Below are 25,183 nucleotides of genomic sequence, written 5' to 3'. Positions count from 1 at the left end.
GCCAGCACCGCGGCTCACTAGGGTAATCCTCTGCCTGCAGCACTGGTACCCCAGGTTCTAGTCCCGGTTGGGACGCCAGATTCTGTCCCACTTGCTCCTCTTCCAGGCCAGCTCTCTGCTGTGGCCCGGGAAGGCAGTGGAGGATGGCCCAAGTGCTTGGGCCCTGCACCCGCATGGGAGACCAGGAGGAAGCACCTGGCTCCTGGCTTTGGATTGGCACAGCGCCGGCTGTAGCGGCCATTTGGGGGGTGAACCAATGGAAGGAAGACCTTTCTCTCTCTCTCACTGTCTAACTCTGCCTGTCAAAAAAAAAAAAAAAAAAAAAAGAAAGAAAAAAAGAAAAAGAAAAAGAAAAAGAAAAAAAATGTTTGGCAAAGTTTAAAAAAGAGAGATGGTGCTGAGGTGCACAGGGCAAAGCATCTGAGTCACATCTCACCAGCAGCTAGGATCCCTTCTATTACCCTGTGTGGCATTGATGTGCATGCCATGTGAGGCCAGAGAGATACATGCATGCTTATGTTTCCCTTACCAACCACATGACCTTTGACAATTGTAAACCCTCTCCATTTTCCTCATCTGTAAAGTAGATATTGAAGAAAATTCAGTGGGACTTGTCCACTTCACTGATGTGTTAAGGTGATTAACTAAGATCATTTGTTAAATGCTATTTGTCAATTTAATGTTTTGGTGGTATTACTATTGTGACCCACACTATCACAGAATTTAAATTATGAAATCTTTTCTGTTTAGCTCATTCTCTGTTTTGCTCTTCTGTAGCATGGAGTGTATTTATGGTATAAGATTTCAAAAGATTATGCCAGCACAATGCCTGCTCCAGATCAAAGAGGCTCCTCAGTCTGACGACTCCAGTGAGATGGCATTTAAGTCCATCAGCTAAACTGTAACATCGGAGTTCTAATTTGGGGTTTTTGAGGTTGGATACTACCATAATTAGACACATTCCTTTTTCCAGCCCTCATTTCCAAGTACTTTTTCTTACATTATTTCTATATGCGTCTCACATCATAGTCAATGGCTTGAACATTTCCTTATTTCTGACTTGCTGGTTTCTCTGGCTTTGTCTCCTATCTATCTCTTGTATCATCAGTAAACTGCCATTATGTGCATAACAAATTACTAGAATGCCTTCATGCAAAGTATCTGAAGTGGCACTTACTGAATGATATGTTCAAGGAGAACTGCCCTTTGGCTAAATTGGATTCATGGTTACAGATAGTAAGTACACCCTTTGTGAGATGCAGATCTCCAGATCACCTTAAGATTGCCTCCCCAGTCATTTGTTCCATTCTTTAGTCATTCAGAACAATGAATTTTATAATAGTTAGTATTCTATGTATTTTTCTGGTGAACAAATGAAATAAAATGATCATTAGTGGTCTATTATTTTTATTAAGTTGCAATTACATCAACTATTGAAGAATATAAATTACTTTAGAAGGCTAATTAAAAAGAATCCAAGTTCATAGTCTCCTGAGTTGGTTGATTTTATACAATGTAACTTTGAAAATAATCCCTGGAACAAAAAAATGGTTTGTTGTGGCTTTAAAGGAAGCATATGATAATTTGGATACATTTATGGCAATGAATTAATTGTATAAAGTATTAAGTGTGTTATTCAAGGATACTTCAAAAAGTTTATGGAGAAATAAAATTAAAAGATAATGCACATTTTCATGAACTTTTTGAAGACCTCTCACATATCTCTTGAACAAATAATCACAAGAGTGCTTGGACACAGAATGCAATTTTCTTCTCCATCTACATGCACTCTGTCCATGAACCTGTGTTCTTTCGTGGCTATAAATACTATGTGTATATTCTTGCTTTCCTACTTATATTCTTGTCCAACCTGTCCACATCCACAATGTGTGCATCAGCTTACCCTTAGCATTGAATAGTAATGTCAAGCCAAGCATTTGCAAACATTAGCTCCTCCTCACCTCGTGCTCCTCCTGTCTGTACAGGGAACCAACACTCAGTCAGAAGCTAATAATACAAACTTCCCACAGAGCTTGACTCCTCTTTCTCTCACTTCCCACATTCAGTTCATCAATATGTCCCATCAGGTACACATTTCAAAGTATTTCCCAGTTTGGACCATCACACCACAGGTTCACAGTTTAACCCAGTCCAAACACCAGCACCTTTGGCTGACAATAGCATTGCCTTCCTAACAGGTTTGACAGCCCTCACCCTACAAACTACTCACATATAGCTAGAATACTTCTAAAATATCCATTAGCTTGATATGTTCCAAAGGCTTTTTGGATTAAGTGAAACCCAAAGTCTCTGCCATGGCCTGCAATGCTGAATCTGAACTGGCCATTGGCTCTCTTTCTGTCTCACTCATTCCATTCTGCCATGAACATATACAGTCCTAACCAGGCTAGTTTTGTTTTTCACTATGTTCTTGCTGGTCCCTGTGCTGAGGGTATCCAGACATTCTAGGTTGCCTACAGTCCAATTTGTGTCAGCTGATCTGGCTTGTGAATCCCTGATTCCAGTATCATTAAAAGAAACCAGATTGGGCCGGTGCCATGGCTCACTTGGTTAATCCTCCACCTGAGGCGCCGGCGTCCCATATGGGTGCCAATTCTAGTCCTGGCTGCTCCTCTTCCAGTCCAGCTCTCTGCTGTGGCTCGGGAGGGCAGTGGAGGATGGCCCAGGTGCTTGGACCCCTGCACCCGCATGGGAGACCAGGAAGAAGCATCTGGCTTCTGGCTTCGGCCGTTGCGGCCATTTGGGAAGTGAACCAATGGAAGAGAGACCTTTCTATCTCTCTCTCACTGTCTATAACACTACCTGTCAAATAAATAAATTAAAAACAAAACAAAAAAAAAAGAAACCAGATGGATATGGTAGTTTTCCACTTTGTAATTCAAGTTTGGGGCAGGGTCTTGTGAGAATCACACCCAGTGAACTGAGTTTTCACTTTAATATCTGATAATGTATCAACAATGACCCCAAACAGTGTCATTCCTACTCCCAATGCACTGTAATGAAGCCTGCCTTCCACAGGGGCATGCGGGGGACCTGTGAGCAAATGGCTGGAGACAGCTCATTGTTTTCTACCTGGTGCTGGAGGAAACATGATGTTGACAAGTATTTGGTTTACTGGAGCCCCAGCCCCAGCCTATGATATGTGTAAAGTCACCAGGTTGCCAGTCAGGGTCAGCGAAATCATGGCTTAAGTGTATGTGAAGTATATGCAGAAAGTGAACTAGGGAGTCGCTCTGCAGAGCACAATACATCCAAGCTGAGCACACTTAGGCTTGCTTATCATTAATATTGAGCTACAATAATTTATATATTATTTTTAGTTAGGCTTTCATTTTAATTTTTTTCATATAAGGTATACAAACTTCATGCATTTCATAAATACAAATTTAGGAACATAGTGATTCTTCCCACCCGCACTCCCACCATTCTTCCTCGTTCCTCTCCTATTCCTATTCTTATTTTTTACTAAGATCTATTTCCAATTAACTTTATACATATAAGAGTAATCCTACACTAAGTAAAGAGTTCAACAAATAGTATGAAAAAAAACCTGTTCCTCAACAGTGGAGACAAGGGCTGTTCAAAGTCATTGCATCTCAAAGTGTCAATTTCACTTCTATAGATTACCTTTAAGGTACTCTGTTAGCTACCACAGATCAGGGAGAACATATGGTATTTGTCTTTTGGGGACTGGCTTATTTCACTAAGTATGTTTTCCAGTTGCATCTATTTTGTTGCAAATGACAGGATTTCATTTTTTTTTCTTTTTTGCCACTGTGTAGTATTTCATGGTATACATATCCCATAATTTCTTTATCCAGTGTTCAGTTGATGGGCATCTGGATTAATTCCATATCTTAGTTATTGTGAATTGAGCTGTAATAAACATGGAGGTACAGATAACTCTTTCATATGCTGATTCACTTCCTTTGGGTAAATTCCCAGGAGTGGGGTGGCTGGGTCAATTGGTAGCTCTATATTGAGATTTCTAAGGTATCTCCATGCTGTCTTCCGAAGTGGCTGCACCAGTTTACATTCCCACCAACAGTGGACCAGGGTACCTTTTTCCACACATCCTCACCAGCATTTGTTATTTGTTGATTTCTGTATGAGAGCCATTCTAATTCTAACTGGGGTGAAGTAAAACCTCACTGTGGTTTTGATTTGCCTTTCCCTGATGGCTAATGATCCTGAGGATTTTTTCATATGCCAGCCATTTGGATTTTCTCTTGTGAAATATGTTTGTTCAAGTCCTTTGCTCATTTCTTAACTAGGTTGCTTGTTTTCTTATTGTTAAGTTTCTTGTTCTCTTTATATATTCTGGTAATTAATGCCTTATCAATTGCATAGTTTGCAAATATTTAATAATAGTTCAGTTTTGTTCATTTTGTTCGTATAATTCATAGAATCAAAAGAAAACTTTTTTTAAAAATCATTTATTTATTTATTTATTTGACAGGCAGGGTGACAGGAGAGAGAGAGATATCTTCCATTCACTGTTTCACTACATAAATTGCTACAACTGCTAGAGCTGGACCTGACTGAAACCAGGAGCCTGGAACTCTATCCATACCCAGGTTTCCCACGTGGGTGACAGGGGCTCAAAAAATTGGGGCACCACTACTGCTCTCCAAGATGCATTATCAGAGAGCTGGATCAAAAATGGAGCAGCCAGGACTCCAGCTGGCATTTCTATATGAGATGCTGGCTTGCAGGTGGTAGATTAATATGCAGGGCCACAACACTGTCCCAAAGAAAACTTTGGAAGTTAATTCTGTTAGAGATAGAATATTTTAAATTATTGTGAATGCTATTGGAAAGCCAGTTTAAAAGTAAGACTTTGAGTGGTAGGCATTGTGGTATCGCAGGTTAAGCCACTTGCATTATCAGCCAGCATCCCACTTTAGAGTGCCAATTTGACTTTCAGCTACTCCTCTTCTGATCCAGTTTCCTGCTAATGTACCAGGGAAGGCAATGGGAGACTGCCCAAGTATGTGTGTCCTTGCCACCCACTTGGGATACCAGGACAGTGCTCCTGGCTCCTGACTTTGGCCTGGAGCAGATAAGACTGCTGTGGCCGTCTGAGGAGCATACCAGCAGATGGAAGACTCTCCCTGTCTCTCTCTCTCTTTAAAGATTTATTTATTTGAAAGACAGAGTTACAGAGAGAGGTAGAGCCAGAGAGAGAGAGAGGTCTTCCATCCACTCGTTCATTCCCCAGATGTCCACAACAGCCGGAGCTGCCCAGTCCAAAGCCAGGAGCCAGGAGCTTCTTCCAGGTCTCCCACTCGGATGCAGGGGCCCAAGGACTTGGGCCATCCTCCACTGCTATCCCAGGACATAGCAGAGAGCTGGATGGGAAGTGGAGCAGCTGGGACTAGAACCAGTGTCCATATGGGATGCCAGCGCTTCAGGCCAGGGCTTTAACCTGCTGCACCACAGGGCCAGCCTCCCCCCTTTCTCTCTCCCTCTCTCCCTTTCCTTCTCTCTCCCTCTCTCCCTCTCTCTCTCCCTCTCTTCCTCTCTCTCTTCCTCCCTCTCTTCCTCTCTCTCTCTTCCTCCTTCCTTCCCTCACACCCTCCCTTCCCCCTACACTCTACCCCTAGTCACTCTACCTTTCAAATAAAAAAGCAAAGCATTAAGCCACAATTTTTTATTTTGCTATGATAATAAAAATACAAATTTAGGATATAGCGTCATGATAAAAACAGTTCTTACTAAATTAATAAGCTTATGGAGCAACTGTGTACTTGAAATTGATTGTGATAGGCTGGCGCCGTGGCTCACTAGGCTAATCCTCTGCCTGCGGCGCCGGCACTCCGGGTTTTAGTCCCGGTTGGGGTGCCGGTTCTGTCCCTGTTGCTCCTCTTCCTGTCCAGCTCTCTGCTGTGGCCCGGGAAGGCAGTGGAGGATGGCCCAAGTGCTTGGGTGCCTGCACCCATGTGGGAGACCAGGAGGAAGCACCTGGCTCCTGCCATCAGATCAGCGTAGTTCTGGCCGTGGCGGCCACTGGAGGGTGAACCAACGGCAAAGGTAGACCTTTCTCTCTGTCTCTCTCTGCCTGTCAAAAAAAAAAAAAAAAAAAAAAAAAAAAAAAAAGAAAGAGAAAAGAAAAGAAATTGATTGTGATATAAACAGTGTGTAACGACATCTAAGTAAGTTGAGATATCCCACTAAGGGAAACAAAAGCTATAATTTTAGTGCACACATTATAATTGTACACACATTATAGCTGAACAAAAAATGTAATAATGTTGTCAAATAATAATAGCAATGATAATAAATACCTAAGCACAGATAAACAAGATTTCTCTTTTTGCTATCCATCAGCAAATACATTTTAGAAATACTTTCACTTTTAAAGAATCACTTATTGTATCTTCTTTCTTATCCTATAAAGATAGTGTACATTTTTATAAGTGATTCCAAATTTTAGATGTATTTTTAAAGCTCTTTAAAAGTGATTTTAATTGAATTATTAAACAAATGCAGTCCCAACAGACTTCAATTGTTGAATTTTTCAGCAAATTACAATTGTGAATACAAAGTGTGCGAATAAATGATGAAATGTATCCCATGAAAGCAAGGAAGGAAAGGAACAAATAGCACAATGAATGCTCAAACATTGTAAAGGAGTTAATTCTGCAATTTTGTAATTGTGCTTTGGAATAGTTCAATTTGTGAGATGAACTTTATGATAGAGTTCCTTTTTAATTGGATATATCTGTAGATTTATAATGGAATTGGATGAAACAGAACTTTTAAGATTTTTTTTTTACAGCATCTATATCTGGTCAAACATTCTAAAGAATCGTAAGTAGAGAAAAGGTACTTGAAAAAATTCGCTTAGTAAAAATATTGGGCAAAGAAACACCCTGCAAGATAGTACCTATGAAAATATTTGACCTGAAGTACTTAAGTATTTTAATATTAAAAATAGAATTGAGGGTATTCTCCATTATGCAGACTATGCTTTAAAGTGACATAGTACCTCCGTATTTACATAGAAAACATTTTCCTCAACTTAAAATATTGTGGTATATCTAGATAATTAGAGATATCAGAACTTTCAAATATGTTGTCCTTAAAATACAACTAAGAAGGGGCCAAAACTGTGGTGCAGTGGGTTAAAGCCCGGGCCTGCAGCACCGGCATCCTGTATGAGCACCGGTTTAAGATCCAGCTGCTCCACTTCCCATCCATCTCTCTGCTATGGCCTGGGAAAGCAGTAGAAGGTGGCCCAAGTCTTTGGGCCCCTGCACCAGCATGGGAGACCCAGAGGAAGCTCCTGGCTCCTGGATTCGGATAGGGCAGCTCCAGCTGTTGGGGTCATCTGGGGAGTGAGCCATAGGTTGGAAGACCTCTTTCTCTGTCTCTACTTCTCTCCATAACTCTGTCTTTCAAATAAATAAGTCTTTTAAAAAACACAACTAAGATTGTAGGAAGTTTTATGAAAAAGAAATAAAAATATAAAGATAATGCATATTGAAAAAATACACTCTCTGTAAAATAGTGTTAAGTGAAAAATGACTTGAAAGTGATGAAACTATGTGAATATAAATCTAGAATGCTATCTCAATTCCTGTTATTTTAAAATGTTCAGATGGCTATATTTTCATTCTGTTTATTATTTTATTATCTGAGTAATCAATAGCAGTGCTTTTATACACTTAATTTTTTAGGTACAGGAACCACATACATTCTTTGAAAACTATTTATTTATTTGAAAGGTAGAATGACAGAGAATGGTAGGGATGAGGGGAAAGAGACAGACAGACAGACAAGGAGACAGACAATCTTCCATCTGCTCATTCATTCACCAAAATGAATGCAGCAGCCAGATCTGGGCTAGGCCAGAGAGCCATGAATTCCGTTGCAGCCTCCCCACAGGAGTGGAAGAGGCCCAAGCACTGGGGCCGTGTGCCGCTTCTTTCGCAGGCACAGGAGCAGGAGGCTGACCGGAAGCAGTGCAGCTGGGGTTCACACCTGTACTCTAATGTGGGCTGCAGCGTCACAGACGGCAGCTTCACCTGCTGCACCACTACACTGAGGACCGCACGTAAATTCTTTTATCCCCTTGTGCTTGTTTTACTTAAAACAGTTTGAGTTGGATTTTCTGTCACTTTCAAGCCAATGGATCCTGACAGCACATTTAATAGGGGTGTCTTGAAGAAACATAGAGGTAATGTTTCTGAGGCACTAAGCATTGTGTATAACACAGCCTAAGTTCTCCATAAAGGTAGCTATTCCTTTACATTTGGCAAAATAAACAACAATAGAGGTGTTTCCACAATGTCAGGGACACATCAAATTCCTAAGGATACATTCAATACAATCTGCATAGTGTTAATTTTGGCTTTCAGTAATTCAAGAGTAGTTGCCTACTTTCTCTGATTATGCTGTAACCTCAGTGGTTACAGCAGCAAACAATATTCATCTTTAAAAATCTGAAACAACCGACCAGAGGGGTAGGCTAGGAAGTTAATAATCCTTCCAGTGTCATCTAAAACACCAATCAAATGTATTTTCTGAATCATATATGAATCTATGTGACCATGAATAATGCATGAATTTCCACCCCTCAGACTGCTTGATGCAGATGCTTGGGAAAGAGAACTGTCATAGGTAATTCAACTTTATTCTTTCATCCATGTGCCAGGCACCATTCCTGATACCTCAAATGCATTGGTCTAAAAAATAAAATTCTGGGGCTGCTGTTGTGGCAGGGAGTTAAGCCATGACTTGTAATGCCAGGATCCCATTTCAGAGTGGTGGTTGGAATCCTGGTGGCCCCACTGCCAATCCAGCTGCCTGCAAATGCCTCTGGGAAGGTAGCAGGTGATAGACCAAGTGGTTGGGTCCCTGTCACCCACGTGGGAAAATAGGATGGAATTCTGGGCTCCTGGCTTTTGCCCAGCCCGGCATTGGCTGTTGAGGCCATTAGGGAATGAACCAGCACATGGAAGATTTCTCTCCCTCCCTCCCTTCCTCCCTCCCTCCCTCCTCTCCCTCCACCTACTCTTATTCTGTTACTCTGCCTTTCAAACAAATAAATATTTAAACATAAAATTAAATTCTGTCCTTCACAGACTTTATAATCTGAATAGTTGAAAAGTGACAAAAATAAACAGTGCTATTTTTAAAGTAAATTGGAATATTAGAAGGAAATTAGTGCTATAGGTGGGTAATAAAAGAAAGTATATATAACATTATGGTGGATCAAGAGCTAAAAGGCGAAGGTTGAGTTCAATGTTAAGTAAGGAGATGAGGAGAGGCTGCATGGAGAAGATGGGTTAAAGCACACCCTCGAGGTGGCTGTCCAGGAGACGAGTGTCCCAAACAGGAACCAGGTGGAATAGAAGCCCCCAAAAGGGTTATGTCTGGCATGTTTGAGGAGTGCAAGAAGACCAGCATGGCTGTGGCTGGTGTGAACAAGAGGCAGAGTAAGATGATAACGTCACGTGGACATTGGCATGTACTCTGAATGAAACAGTCTGAGTTTTAAATGCTTCTTCCCCCCTGCCTGGGAAGTTCCCTACTGTTGGTAAGAGCCCAAAGTCTGGGCTATAAAAGTCAGCTATATGTAGAAAGTGGAGGAGACACATGTTTAATGGCCAAAGATGAAAACAGAAACTCCTAGTTGACCCTGGGAACATATTTGTGAGAACATGTTTAAACAAAACGAACTGAAACCAAACAAAGGGATCCTAGCTGGAAGAGGAGTGGCAGCTCTTAATAGACAAGTGACATAACATCAACGCCCTGGGCTGTGTTACTTGACTGAGTGAGTCTCAGTCCATCTTCATGGGAGCCTTTGCAAGAAGTGATTGATTCTCATCACGTTAAAGCTGGCACACTTTCTACACGGCCAGCCGCTGATGGAAGGGAAGGCAAGTGTCGCGTGTCTCAATATGTGGTTTGTGGACCACAGCACACCATCACCTGGGGACCCTTGTGAAAATGCAGACCACTGGACCCCAACCAGGCATCCTGGATTACGCTCTCTGGGTATATTTTAGACATCTGAAGCTTGAGGATACTGAGCAGGAAGTCAGCTTCTTATGGTCCCTTCGTTCTGGATTTCTATGGAACGAGTTTCCCATGCCAGACTCCAAATATATTCAGTCTTGGTGTGTTATGATTCTCAGAGCCACTGATGCTTGGATCTGATAAATAGGGAAGAGATGAGAAACATGCTGTAAGATATTGTCACAGGGAAAGGGAGATGATTTAAATAAAGCTTTGGAACATTGCTCATTGGTATGACTGTATAAGCATCTAACATGTAAGTTCTAACTGGGTGGAAGTAATCTTTCCATAGCAATGTTTGCAATTAAGGAAATGTTAATTCCTCTTAGTTGTTTGCTGTTGATTGTGATAGTCAGAGTCAATGAGAAGTAATGATGACTAAATATGTGAGGTCTATTGCTTTGTTACCTATATTAACAGCCAATGACAACATGATCTAAAGGGACTTACTGTTTGGCTTTAGAAGAAGTATCAAGCTAAAGGTGTAATTAAAATGTTTATTAACCTGACAAGTTGAAAAGAGTGGGTTGAGTCTTAGGCTGTCTGAAGACTTGGCCGTGTGCTGTTTCCCACATTTTCTGTGCTCACTTGGCCCTGTGGAATATCCCCACTTACTCTATAGGAAGTGAGGAAATGGGCTCATTAATTTTTCTTAATTTCTAATTTAAGACTCTGAATGACTTGGAAAAAAATCCTTTGTTGCTAAAACAGCGATTACTGAAATTCTCTAATTACCCCATCCGAGATCTTTCAGCATACAAAGATGATGCGGACGGCCTCTCGATTTTCTTAAAGGTCAAATTACCTTGCTTCAGTATCTTCTGGTGATGGGCCAAATGAGACTAGCTTAATTTAATATACCTCTGCTTCTTTCCTTTCAATCTAAAGGGGGCATCCATCATGGGCTTCTCATTCTGACTGATATTGATCAGGTAATTGCCCTCAGCTTGTCAAACTATCATGATTTTTATAAGAATGAGTCTTTCTAGAAGAAAGTAGACCCTGAGAGAGATACAAAGTTTCTATTTGAAGTTTGCCCAAAAGCAAGTCAAAGCAGAAGGCAAGACGGGAGAGGAGAGAGAGGTGCTAGCAGGGAGAGAATAGAAGTAGTGTGTGTTCTAAAACGCAGTAATGAGAGTGACTACTATCCACCTGGTTCATCTCAGCAAAAATCCTCCAGCCCAGGGCATAGCATAACACAGAACAAGACAATCTCAACGTAGCCAACCCTGTATTGGTCAGAGTGTTTGAAGAAATTACCAGCCTTCTTTACTTCTCTAGCCCGGGATCAATGTGGGTACCACATTTCTGCTCAGAAACACCATTTCCTTGTTCTTTGCCAAACTGAGGTGCATGAATGTTAGCCAACTCTTCTAGCCGCCTAAAATGTAATGTATAGAGTGAAATTGACATTTTAAGATTCAATGATTGTTTATAGCCCTTGTGTGTACCGTTGAGGAACAGTGTTTTGTTTTTCTTCATGCTATTTGTTGAACACTTTTCTTAGTGTAGGGTTAATCTTATGAGTATAAAATAAACTGAGAACAGATCTTTGTAAAAATTAAGAGTGGAAATAGGAGAGGGAGGAGGAAGAAGGGTGGGAGAGAGGGCAGGAGAGAGGGTAGGGTGGGAAATATCACTATGTTCCTAAATCTGTGTATATGAAATACATAAAATAACTCAAAAGGCTTCCATAGCCTTGGCAACTCATGACTAGAGCCTAGGGAGATTACTGACGCCAGAAACAAGAGTGTCGAATTGTTAAATCAACAACAGGAGTCACTGTGTACTTACTCCTCATGTGGGATCTGTCCTTAATGTGTTGTCCAATGTGAAGTAATGCTATAACTAGTACTGAAACAGTATTTTACACTTTGTGTTTCTGTGTGGGTGCAAACTGATGAAATCTTTACTTAATATATACTAAATCAATCTTCTGTATATAAAGATAATTGAAAATGAATCCTGATGTGAATGGAGATGGGAGGGGTGTGAGTGGGAGGGAAATTATGGGGGGGGGAGCCATTGTAATCCATAAACTGTACTTTGGAAATTTACATTTACTAAATTAAAAAAAAAAGAACTTAAAAAATTTGTATATCAAGTATAATAATAATAAAATTAAAGTAAAATCCTGCCAGGAGAGGAGTTCCTCCAGGAAATTGTCTAATTCTGACTTTGGGAAAACTTTTTTTTTAAAGATTTGTTTATGTATTATTTGAAAGGCAGAGTCACACACACACACACACACACACACACACAGACATTTTCCATTCACTGGTTCACTTGTCAAATGGCTGCAGCAGCCGTGTCTGGGCCAGACCAAAGTCAGGAGCCAGGAACTCTTTCTGGTTCCCCCAAACCTGCCTTGGTGGAGGCCCATGTATTTGGACCATCTTCTACCACCTTCCCAGGTGCATTAGCAGGAAGCTGGTTCAGAAACAGAGTAACGGTAATGGCGCAGAAGTTTTGGCACAGTGGTTTGTGCAATGACCTATGTGCCAGCACTCCAAATGGGTACCAGTTTAAGTCCTGGCTGCTCCACTTCCAATCCAGCTCCCTGCTAATGCACCTGGGAAAGCAGCAGAAGGTGGCCAAAGTACTTGGGCCCTTTCCACCCATGTGAGAGACCCGGATGGAGTTCTAGACTTCTAGCTTTGGCCTGGCACAGCCACAGCTGTTGTGGCCTTTCGGGGAGTGAACCAGTGGATGGAAGACCTCTCTCTGGGGCTGCCACTGTGGTTAAGCCTCTGCCTGTGGCACCAGCATCGTGTATAGGCACCAATTCAAGTCCCAGCTGCTCCACTTCCAATCCAGTTTCCTGCTGATAGCCTGGGAAAGCAGTGGAAATGTTTCAAGTGCTTGGGACCCTGCACCCACATGGGAGACCTGGAAGAAGCTTCTGGCTCTTGGATTCCGATTGGCCCAGGTATGGCTATTGTGGCCTTTTAAGGAGTGAATGAGCAGGTGGAAGACCTCTCTCTCTTTTTCTCTCCCTTGCCAACTCTTAGATTAAATAAATAGATCTGAAAAAAAAAAAGTCTCTCTCTATTTGTTTTTCCTTCTCTTTCAATAACTCTGTCAAATAAATAAATAATTTAAAAAATTCAAACCAGCATTCTGAAATGGGATCCTGGCATAGCAAGCCCAACTTAACCTGTCGCACCATAGGCTGGCCCCAATTCTGAGAACATCATAACACACCTGACAGGCAAGCCCATGGGTATCCTAAGAAAAAGGATTCTCTCCTTCAAGACACACTAATAGGGAACAAACCAGCCACACAGCTCAACGTGGAAATGGAGCAAGCTCACAAAGTTCCTGTTCAGAGTCTAGAAAAAGGAAGCCCACGTTTATGTACCTGGCACTCTTCTCGGTAGAGCTGTTTCCAGCCAGCAGGGAGAGCCAGCTGTGGCAAGCGCCTCAGCTACCCACACACCATCAGCACTGTAGAAATCGTAGACTGGCTGAAGGCCCTCGGTTGAGAGTGCTTGAGCAGAAAGCGTACAGCTTTGTCACCTTGGGAGAACTCTTCCGGAAACAGCCTTCCAACGAGTGACACAGCTGACTCCTTGCCCGAGTTGTTTTCCGAGTCCCCGTTGGCCTCAGGCTCCCTGACGCTTGCAGGCCTTGCCCCACTACGTATCAACACCTTTGAAAAGCACACCCATGACCGACAGTAATCCTCACATTGATCTATTTGAAAGGATATTAGTACATTTGCTTTTGAAATTATTTGGCTACAAGCGACACACTTGATTCACAATTTGCTATGAGCTCTCAGCAATCATCACGCATAGTTGGAAATTTTACAAAGTGAGAAAATCTAAACCTACAAATTGTTTTCAAAGGCAGTGAAGTTTTAATGAATACTAAATTTAAAAATTAATTAAGTTGGCATAATATCACATCATGTAGATACTTAACAGAACATTTATTAAAATCCACACTGCAGTTTCCTTCTTAGTATTTTGGAACCACTTATTTTTGAGGAAAATGTTCGCTCTTATCCCACATCTCAGATGAATGATCCAATCTTGTTTCTCTCAGTGGTAGAGATGTGAATATTCCGAAAAACATTATCTGTTGATCTTTGCAACAGATTTGGGGTAGAATTTTTAAGTTTCCTCCTTGCAAAGTAAATCTCATAATGCATTCTGTCTCCTGTTGGGGCCCAAAAATATCCCTACCCTCTGGACAACTGCTGGACTAGTACACAGTAGAGGATGTTGTATTAATCCAGGAAAGTGTGACTCAAGGACAAATACGATTCTAGGCTCCACCTGAAACTACTTATCTGTTCCCTGGAGAAAGATCATAATAAATTGAAGTTACTGAGGAGGAAAAGAAAATGCAGGGAAAATAATTAAAGAAAACGGAAAGGATTTTTTCTTTCTTTCTTTTTTTTTTTAGTTTTCATTTCTGGAATTCAAGATTTCCCTTTCTATTTTAATGTATTTCTCACATACTCCCCTTTTTCCTACTGTTTCTCAAAAGAATTGCCAATAGCCCATTGGGGTAACTTAGTAAATGCGCATAGATGTGTCAGATCAAAGATCTCTCTCACTGTATTTATTAATTCTCCCAGCCTTGCCTGTCCCAGGAGAGAGTCAATTAATGACTTAGTTGTGGAGGGTGAGGGCATCTCATCTGCATGTGTGCTGTGTGCTGTGTGCACATCCACATTCACAAGTCCATGCTGTCAGAGCCGTCCTGCTGGGACTCCCCCTTCCTGGATGGCAGGTGAGGCAATGAACCTTGCTTCAAGTTCACCAAAGGCTCTCTCCACCGTTCTCCCTCTCCTTGCCTGGCTCCTGGCCCCAATTCTCTGATATTATTAAAGCAATGTCACAGCATCTTGTAGTTGTCAATCTTAATTGCTGACCATTTTCTGTGAGTCCTCACAAACACCACTACTCCGGGTGAATGCTGTGTGTTTGATTTTGTTCATATATCTTGTACTTATGCAGCATCAGAATTTTTTCTCACGTTCATTGGCTGTGTGTGTGTGTCTGTGTGGTGTGCGTTTGTGCATACAATAGTCTAACAAATTTACCATACCTATCCTTTAACAATTTCAGAATTAGCCAAATTTGTGAAAAAAATGAGTCCTTCATTTTAAAGAGCCCCTTTTCTTTCTTAAGTTGTGTGTGGAATGTGCCTTTTGACTCTTCCCTGTGTAAATAATGTGTAAAATAATCAAAGCACTGTCCCGACCTGACAGCTCAGGCCTTTGATGAATAGGGCTTTATGTGGGATTATCATATGACATTTACAAACTAAATTATATTTATGAGTCATATAGAGTACTATTGCATTATCATCCCTCACTGTGGAGTTTGTACATTTTGTAAGGAATGGAAGAAACACAAGGGGCTTGGAATTGGATGTCCTTTTTGAACATGAAATTCTAAAACATAAAAACAAAAGGAGAAGCCATCCAGTTAGCATCACCCTTACTGCTCCTGAACTTTGGAAGAGAATCCCATATCCTGTGTGTCTCTTAGATTCTATTAGCTCATGCACTTAAAATTAACGTGTTCAGAAAGCCTTGGAGATGAGCTAAGACACCACTCCCTCTTTACAGATGAGGGAACTAAGCAGAGTGAGAAACACAATTCCAACATCCCAATTCCTTGAAGAGTGCGTTTTCATAGAAATTTCCAGCTTTCCCTGACTACCACCTCTACTGACAAAGCTGTCAAAACATCAAGATGACTACACATGAGCAAAGTACAAGAAAGATATTTTGAGGGGCTGGTGCTGTGGCATAGCAGGTAAAGCCGCCACCTGGAGTGCGGCATCCCACATGGGCGTCGGTTTGAGTCACAGCTGCTCCACATCCAATCCAGCTCTCTGCTATGACCTGGGAAAGCAGTAGAAGATGGCCCAAGTCCTTGGGCCCCTGCACCCATGTGGGAGACTTAGAAGAAGCTCCTGGCTCCTGGCTTCAGATTGGTGCAGCTCCGGCCGTTGAGGCCATTTGGGGAGTGAACCAGTAGATGGAAGACCTCTGTCTGTCTGTCTCTCTCTCTCTGCCTCTCTGTAACTCTGCCTTTCAAATAAATAAATAAATCTTAAAAAATATATTTTTAATATGAGATGCTGGTTTCCAAAAGTATTTTTTACATATTTTGCCAGCCAGTTTGGGAAACATTATGCCTTCAGTTCAGATAATATTTTTATCATCAAACTCAGAATGATTTTTCTCCCTGTGACTATTACAGTATAATTTCCTAGGATCTCTAACAGAGAAAGCTATCATTCTTCAATCTCTCTTTCTTCTCTTTACTTATTTATCCATGTCTTTCTTTCTTTAAAAGACAAAGATATAGATAGGAAGACAGAGACAGAGTTCCCATCCACTGGTTCACCCTCCAAATGCTCACAAAGGCCAGTACTGGCCAAAACCAGGAGACAAAAACTCAATCCAGGTAAGGGCAGGGCCTACTTGATCCTTTGCCTGCTGCCTCCAAGGGAGCGCAGTATCAGGATGCTGGAATGGAGAGCGGAGTAGGCCGCAACCCAAGCTCTTGATTGTGGGCTTCCCAGCCAGCAGCTCCACCACTCCATCCGCCCGATCCCCTGTTCCTATCTAGTCCTCAGAAAAGTCTCACTGGAGCCCTGCAGGAGTCCCCTTGGAGCTCCCCTCTAGTTAGTCTCCAGCACACACAGCAGTACTGGCCGGCAGCAGCCCTCACCCACTTATTTCTGGGAGTGGAGTCAGAACAGTGAAGGATTCCCCACCCCTGCAAAGAATGTCCAGGTTTATGAGAACATGGGTGCCGTGAATTTTTTCACATCCCATCGCACTGTAAATGTTCTTCCAAGACTGCATTATAGTGGGAGGCTCCTTGAGGACTGTCCTTCTGTAGACAGAATGTTATCCAATGAACTTGACACGTGGCAGTTGCTACTCCGACAGATAAGACAGTAAAACCCTAGTACTATTGCTGCTTTTACAGGAAAACTGTGAAAATCACCAAGATAGCCATGAATATCAGGAGAAAATATAATACAAATGAGGAACAACTGAACTATGGTATATAATAAAAGCCTATTTTCTACCCAAACATACTCAATTCAAACATACAGTTCATTCATTCTCATAGCTACCATATATGGAATTGTCTGTAACTCTTAAGAAAAATAATTTGACCTACAATAAAATAAAATGTGCCCTAGCAGGGGTGGCAAACCTCTTTTCTGCCAAAGGCCATTTAGATATTTATAATATCTCTCATAGATGTTAAATGAGTGTTATACAAAATGATCAACTTAAAAATTAGCCTGCTATAGATTTATTGGATTTCAAGTCCCCCTGCAGTTGCCTTGGCAGGCCTTAGTGGGCTGGATGTTCACCACCCCACCTTCCTATTGGAAGAAATGTATCAAATATATAAAGCAAGAAAGTATATATTCATAGAAAACTCCTGGGGCACTTTCATTTTTTCAATGAGGTCTAATGTTCCAAGGAGAAAAACGATGTAAGACAAAATCCCGACCCACACATGTTGCAACTGGCATTGACATTTCTACATGCTTTCCTCTCACCCTAATTCAGAAAGCTACAGTCTCTTTATTGCAAATGGCAGAATCTCCACACATAACGCTATCGTCCAGATGACAAACTTACATGACACAATAGAATGAAATAGGCACCACTACAACCAGAGAGGAAGAAAACAGCAACAATAACAAAAGTCACACTTTCCTTTGGCTTTCTCGTGCCTTCTCCTAAATACACAAAATAACCTGTTGTGGTAGATACTCCTTCAGTCCACTGTCACCAAACCAACCAAATGTGGTTAGATGATGGGGCTCTCATCTTAGCAGACTTAATATTAATATCTTAGGGAATTTTTTCAATTAGTCACACTAATAATTAGGACTATATCCGGGGCCAGTGTTGTAGTGCAGCAAGACGCCACCTGCAGTGCTGGCATCACATATGGGTGTTGGTTCGAGTCCCAGCTGCTCCACTTCCAATCCAGCTCTCTTCTATGGCCTGAAGAAGCAATGGAAGGTGGCCCGAGTCCATGGGCCCCTGCACCCTCGTGGGAGACCTGGAAGAATCTCTTGGCTCCTGGCTTCAGATCAGCACAGCTCTGGCCTTTGCAGCCATCTGAGGAGAGAACCAGTGGATGGAAGGCAGATGGAAGACCTCTGTTTCTCTCTCTCTTTCTCTCTCTCTCTCTCTGCCTCTCTGTAACTCTGCCTTTCAAACAAATAAATAAATCTTTTTTTAAAAAAAAGGATTGTATCCACACCATTTATATAGAAGTAACCGTAAGTTGCCAAATGCTGAATTTCACCTGACCAGTTTAGAATGTTATTTGATGTTCATTGAGAGAAATTCTCATTGACTCCAATTATTTTCATAAAATTAAAAAAAATATTTAAGAGACACAACCAGGGTTCTCTTCACAGTGATCTTTAAAACTCATAAAATTGAATCTCTCTGACATGGGACCGTATCAAGCAGAAAACCTTCTCGTGTTCATAATCATGTACAGATACAAATATCTCTCCTCCTCTAATGAAATAATGATGCCCTTTTTTCTGCAGATTCATTGACAAATAATAAAAAAGATGTCTAAATGGGTGTGGCAGGGTGAGGGTTAAATCTGATTGTAATTAGATTGCAGTATGCATGGTCATGTGGTTAATAGTAAATTTTCTTTGATTAACTGATCCTGTTTGTTAAGAGCTCCTATTAACATTAGTGTCTCTGTGTTGGCTGCAGAGGCACACCATGGACCAGTGCAAAATTAATGAAGGCAGGTACGCATGCTGATTAGAATGTGGCAGTTTAATAAACTCTTCCAACATTAAATTATTTAATGCATTCATACTCATGCAGGCTATTCGATGGTCAGCTTGACCACCTATGTGTTAATATTGGGAATTGAAATGCAGAGAGTGGAAGAGATATAGTGGTATATGAGGTAATTAGCTCTCATGTCTGATAAATGGGGCAATACCTATGTGTGCGCATGTTTTAGCACACCACAAATGGTGCTTTCATTAGCTGGAATCTTCTGCAGAAATTTTTATAAATGTTTAGTTTGATTTTTGCACCATAAACACTGGGCCTGATAGCTGTAGGCACTGACAGTGGAATATCTGAGGCAAATTTGAAATCGGCTATAAAGTAAGCTGTCTTTGTTAAAATAAATGGGTAACAAAAATGAGACAGGAAGCTTATCAATAAACATCTCCAATCTGGACATCACCCCTGTCTATCATATAGAAAATAATTTATATAAATAAAATTATTTCAACATATAAATGCAAATATCTATTAGACTTTGAGCAAAATAATAAGCCCTTATGTTTGTACAAGATAGTTTACACAATGCTTGCATATATGTTACATTATTTAGTCCTAATAGTAGATGTTTTAGGTGGATAGTGTTTGCTAGCAAGTGGCCAGTTAGATCCTTAATATCTATGTTCCTATAACTCAAAGTCTAGAGCTTTTAGTCCAATTTCACAGCTGCCTACAAAACTAGTATTTATGGGAATACATGATTGTTTATAAAAATAAGTTAATTTTTAACAGTAGCTGAACATTCTAAGAATTTAACTTTTCTGTGAAAAAGATCCTACTTAGATTTGGTGGAAACACAAAAGATAAAATTTCCATACTTTAACAATATCTTAATATACGTAAGTATTTTAGATGACTTGCATTTTCTCAAGCCCTGTACCTTTTGGTTCCATTTCAGGCATTTGCTAGAGCTTTCGTAGTGTTTGCCTGGAATTCAGCGTGCTAACCCGGGACGAGCCAGACTCTGGACCTTAGAGACTATAGGAAATATGATCTTTGCCTTTGTGAAGGTCACCAATATGTGTGGGTTTACTGAATCACAAGACTGCCCCCTGTAAAAGGAAGCCTTGGGAGAAAGACTGAGTGGATTTCTTAGCCTGGAGATTTCTGTGAAGAAGAAAGGTTCTTCTGCCTCTGTGTCTTGAGTTCTCCCATTATGAGGATGCCAGCTAGAATAATGAGAAAATGATTCCTGGCCTTGGCAAAACCCAAGAAGAGCAGCAAGAAAGTTGGGAAAACCTAATCCACAGGAGGCCAGGCCAGCAGATCTGACCTCCAGTCCTGGACATCGTTAGGAACTGCTCGCCTGACTTTGAGCAATCAATTAGCGTCTTGGGTCCAATCCTTTCAAATGTGATTGAGGGAATTAGAGAAAAGAAGGTCTTGGTTTCCGCACATCTCTACCAGAACCTTCTAACTGTTTCTTACAGTGAAAGGGATGCTGATCATTCTTTTGCACACCCCCCTGAGGACTAAAAGGAGACATGAAATCCTAGGGCACACAGAAAGCACCACCTTTGAACAGCACTCTCTGCAATCTCCCTTGTCCTGAGGGCCTGAATGGTAAATTGGGACTCTGGCTGGCCTCTGATATCTCTGTGGGCCTTAGGCAGCCCAAATGGTCTGATTGAATTCCTACTGTTGTATTCTTTTTTGTCTCTGGCTAGCTTCAAAGGATGCTGCAGTCATGAATTAATATTGTCCCCTTGGTTAACAATTACAATGTTGGTTGCACTATCATTGGAGCTTGTCCTTACTGCTTCCTTTAGACAATGTGGACAGTTATTGATGTCTGGCACTACTTATAGGGGGTTGGCAGCTATGCGACCATTGTAACTTACAATAGGCTTTCCCCAACATTGTCATGGTGTCCATCAATTCGGAAAGATACAAACGCTGCCATTTCACTTTTTTGCAGTTGTGATGTATACTGACAAAGTGGGTCATATTTTCCTCTGGACGCAGCAGAATATTTGTACAATTAAGAACATAAACAATTCCACATTTTTGCATATTTTCAGCCAAAACATATTATAGAAAACAATCACTGCTTTTTTCATCCATTTGAATGATTTATCCTCCCAGCTCTCCCCAAAAAAGGATACAATTTCAAAATAGTTCATCCTAGGCTTAGCCAGTACTTCTTACTTTCAGTCTTTAGCTATTTTAAAAACCAAACATGTGGAAGCCTTTTAGCTGAATAACTGTAATGAATGAAGGCTACTCCCCAAAGAAGACAAAATCATGCCCAAGCTCAAAACAGCAATGATAGTTAAGAATTGAGAATGGTAAAATTGAACGACTAAGATAAAGAAATGTTGCGAACATGAAAACACAAATTTGGTAGCATGTATTTCTGAAAAATGCCTTTTTAGGTTCAGGTAATTTTCTTAGTCAGGCAATATATTTACTATTTGTCAGGTATCTTTTTTTTTATATTTATTTATTTAATTGAAAGAGTTACAGAGAGAGAGGCGAGGCAGAGAGAGAGAGAGAGGTCTTCCATCTGCTCGTTCATTTCCCAATTGGCCGCAATGGCCAAATATGTGTCGATCTGAAGCCAGGAGCCAGGAGCTTCTTCCACATGGGCCCAAGTACTTGGGCCATCTTCTACTGCTTTCCCAGGCCATAACAGAGAGCTGGATCGGAAGTGGAGCAACTGGGACTCGAACCGGCACCCATATGGGATGCTAACGCTTCAGGCCAAGGCATTAACCCACTGCACCACAGTGCCGGCCCCTGTCAGGTATCTTAAACTCACTTAACCATCAAAACAACTCCATGAGACATGGGCAACATATGCTCCTGTATAACATATAAGGAAATGTGGTCTCAGAACATTTAATTAATTTGTCCATGGTCATAGAGATACAGAGGCAGAGGTAAGATTCAAACTCTGGGAGTCTCTGTGCTGTTAACTCTTTTGAATGGAACATCCAGACCTGTGGGCAAACATGGTAGTTCTTTGTAGCTACTGAGCAGTTGAAATTATAGCTTATTTGAATTCAGATGTGCTACACGGTATAAAAATAGATTTGGAAAATATAATTTTTAAAAAGAATATAAAATATCAATATATTTTTTATATTGAGTACATGTTAAAATAACATTTTGGATATTTAGAGTTAAAACATAATTATTTCCTTCCTAATCCTTTTTACTTTTTAATATACCTACTAGAAAAATTTATATATATTATTAATTTATATGTAATTTTAAAATAAAGTATATAAAATTTCTATTGAACAGTCTTGATGTAAATTCTTTACCCAAGTGGTTCCAATTTTATTTCTTTTTAAAAAAGATTTATTTATTAATTTATTTGAAAGGCAGAGTGACAGGGAGAGGGGGAAAGAGAAGGAGAGAGACTGCTCATTCTTCAATCTGCTGGTTTATTTCCCCAAATGCCCACAACAGCCAGGGCTTTGCCAAGAGGAAACTAGAAGCCAGGAACTCCATCTGAGTCTTTCACGTGGATGGCAGAAACCCACATCCTTGGTCCTTGGGCATCATCATCCACCACCTTCCCAGGTGCATTAACAGGAAATTGGAATGGAAGCAGAGGAGCCAGGATTCAAAGTGGCACTCCAGTACAAAGAGTGGATGTCCCAAGCAGTGGCTTAACATACTGCACCACAATGTCTGCTCAATTTCATTACTTTTATATAGTACCCACAATTTAAAACTATTTCATTTGTAGTATGCATTCTACTGGAAGAAAAATAAAGGTAGAAAGCCATTACTCTCACCAAAAATACCTAATGCTCTCAGCATTGGCCGTCTCATAGTGTGCTTCATGTTCATTACCTAATAAAGGATTTAGAATCACTGTCCATCAATAAAAACTGTAAAACAAAGTTAGGTACTCTGTTCTGTCCACCATGGAAGTTGTCTAACAGCAACAAATTATGCTGGAATCTTTCAGATGTTGGGAATTCTGGTCTAGTTGTTGGCCAAATATCAGAACCTACCAAGAGCAATTTCCACTCTATGTTGAGGTCTTTAAGAGTAGCCAATGGGTATTTTTCATCCTTTGTGAAAAACACAAGTATGTGGAAAGACCAGGGACAATATGATCGTGGGATACAGAGACATGGCCCAGGCACCACTGATGACATTGCTTCTATTATGGGAGAAAGGAATCCCTCATAGAGTTCTGGGGAAATAACTTAATTAATTAACAATTGCACAAATAATCTGAAAACCTACGTTGTCAACCAGCACACATTTAGGTTATTTTTCACACAGAAGCTTTCATATGAGGAAAAATAGTCAGAATTTTGTTTTCTGTAGGTTATTGCTGTTTGTTGACCACATGTATTAGGAAGTCAGCGAGCATTATGAGGTACAAGTACTAGAAGGGAAATCTTCTTTGGGGGGAAACTACAGCAAAAACAAAGCCCCCAAGTTATACACTTGCATCCTGACACTCTGGGTGAGGAGATAACACACATGAAAAGTCACAAAGTAATAGGTTGGAAATGTTAATGGACAGTGTGGGAATTAATTAGATATATTAGACTTAGGACAGCCTGTGATTCCAGACACTATAGCAGACTGAGTTAGGTAGATACAGGGGGAGAGATTTTAACTTCCAATTATTAGTTTATGTTAGATTGTAGAAGCAATCGTTGACCATTTTTAGCATAATTGATCAAAACACCGAATTCCAAGTTTTAACTTTTGTGAAACACTGGAAATAACAACAAAATCTTTAATGCTTTTTTCCTCACCTCTAACTAAAAACCAGCTGAATTTTAAAAGGAAATTTGGCAGGCATTTGACGGCATGCTTTTAGCATGATGTTTTAAAGATTAAACTATGGAGCACTCTTTAAACATTAATGGAGGTCACATGGCAAATTCCACTCACACAATAGAATCGTCCTATCCATCTCTCCAAGTGTGTGTCTCAGGCTCTAAGCTGGCAAATTACAAAGGGACATTCTTTCTCCTCATCTTCAGGGTCTAAGAACAGTCTTTAAATGTTTCTCTAGCACAACTAATTCCTCTCTAATATATTTTGTTGGCTTTGGTGTTCAATTTAATTTAAATCAGTAGAATAATCCAAGTGAATCCAGGTTGCTGTAATGTTACATTAAGAAGATCTGATCCATTTGCAGCTAAGGTACACCCAAATTCATTAACATTTACTCAATAGGCTTCCAGCAGGTGACTTTATGAGAAGAAACAGATGCATCTGAATGTCACCTTACCTCACATGTGACTATTATAGATTTTTGTTCTGTCCATATAATATTGCTGCATCCCATTCTAAGGGACTATGGATAACGGCATTAGTTTATTTTTCACTACATTGAGTAACACAGAAATGTTTTCTGAGAGGCTCTGACAATTAAATAAATCTAAATTCCACATAGGGGCAGTGGGGATTGACCTCAATAGCTGTCTAAGTGCTAATTACTAAGCCTTAATGCAGTATGGCTCAAAGGGCTAACCCAACAGCGAGGGTGCTCAGAGGCTACGAGTTCTAATCCCCACGTCAGTAGTATGACCTAAAGCTAGTCTTCCTAGCACTCAGAAGTAACAAGAAGGGCTCCAAGTGTCAGGCTGCTACCCAAGGTCAAGGAAAACTGATTGGAAACCTAGAGATTCCAACACAGCCTCTGTGCATCCTGAAGAAACCAAGTCCCTTGCCAAAAGGGAGTTTTATAATTGAGATACTGAGGCTAAACAAACCTAAAACAATTAGTACACAAATAAAGGAAAACTATGAACTGTTGACAACAGTGCAGAGAGAATTCTAGAAGCCCAGATAAGGGAGGGACTATGTAGGCCCAGTAGGCCTATGGATGCCTCAGGAGACATTGTGATGGGGTAGAATGAATACATGGCAAGAGTTACAAGTTCTCATCTGTTCTAGGTAGAGCACAGCCCTGAGCTCTATGCTTCTACCTCTATAAAACAGCAATGAGGAACCAGCGCTGTGGTGTAGCGGGTAAAGCCACTGCCTGCAGTGCCAGCATCCCATATGGGCGCCAGTTCGAGTCTCAGCTGTTCCACTTCCGATCCAGCTCTCTGTTATGGCCTGGGAAAGAAGTAGAAGATGGCCCAAGTCCTTGGGCCCCTGCACCTCAGTAGGAGACCCGAAAGAAGCTCCTGGCTCCTGGCTTCAGATAGGCGCAGCTCCAGCTGTTGCGACCAATTGGGGAGTGAACCAGTGGATGGAAGACCTCTCCCTCTGTCTCTCTGTGCCTCTCCTTCTCTCTGTTTAACTCTGACTTTCAAAATAAATAAATAAATCTTAAAAAAACAAAACAGCAATGATAACTCCTGACCT

Source organism: Oryctolagus cuniculus, chromosome 7 (genome assembly GCF_964237555.1).
Source record: "Oryctolagus cuniculus chromosome 7, mOryCun1.1, whole genome shotgun sequence".
Lineage (NCBI taxonomy): Eukaryota > Metazoa > Chordata > Mammalia > Lagomorpha > Leporidae > Oryctolagus > Oryctolagus cuniculus.
This window is presented reverse-complemented; position numbering follows the sequence as displayed.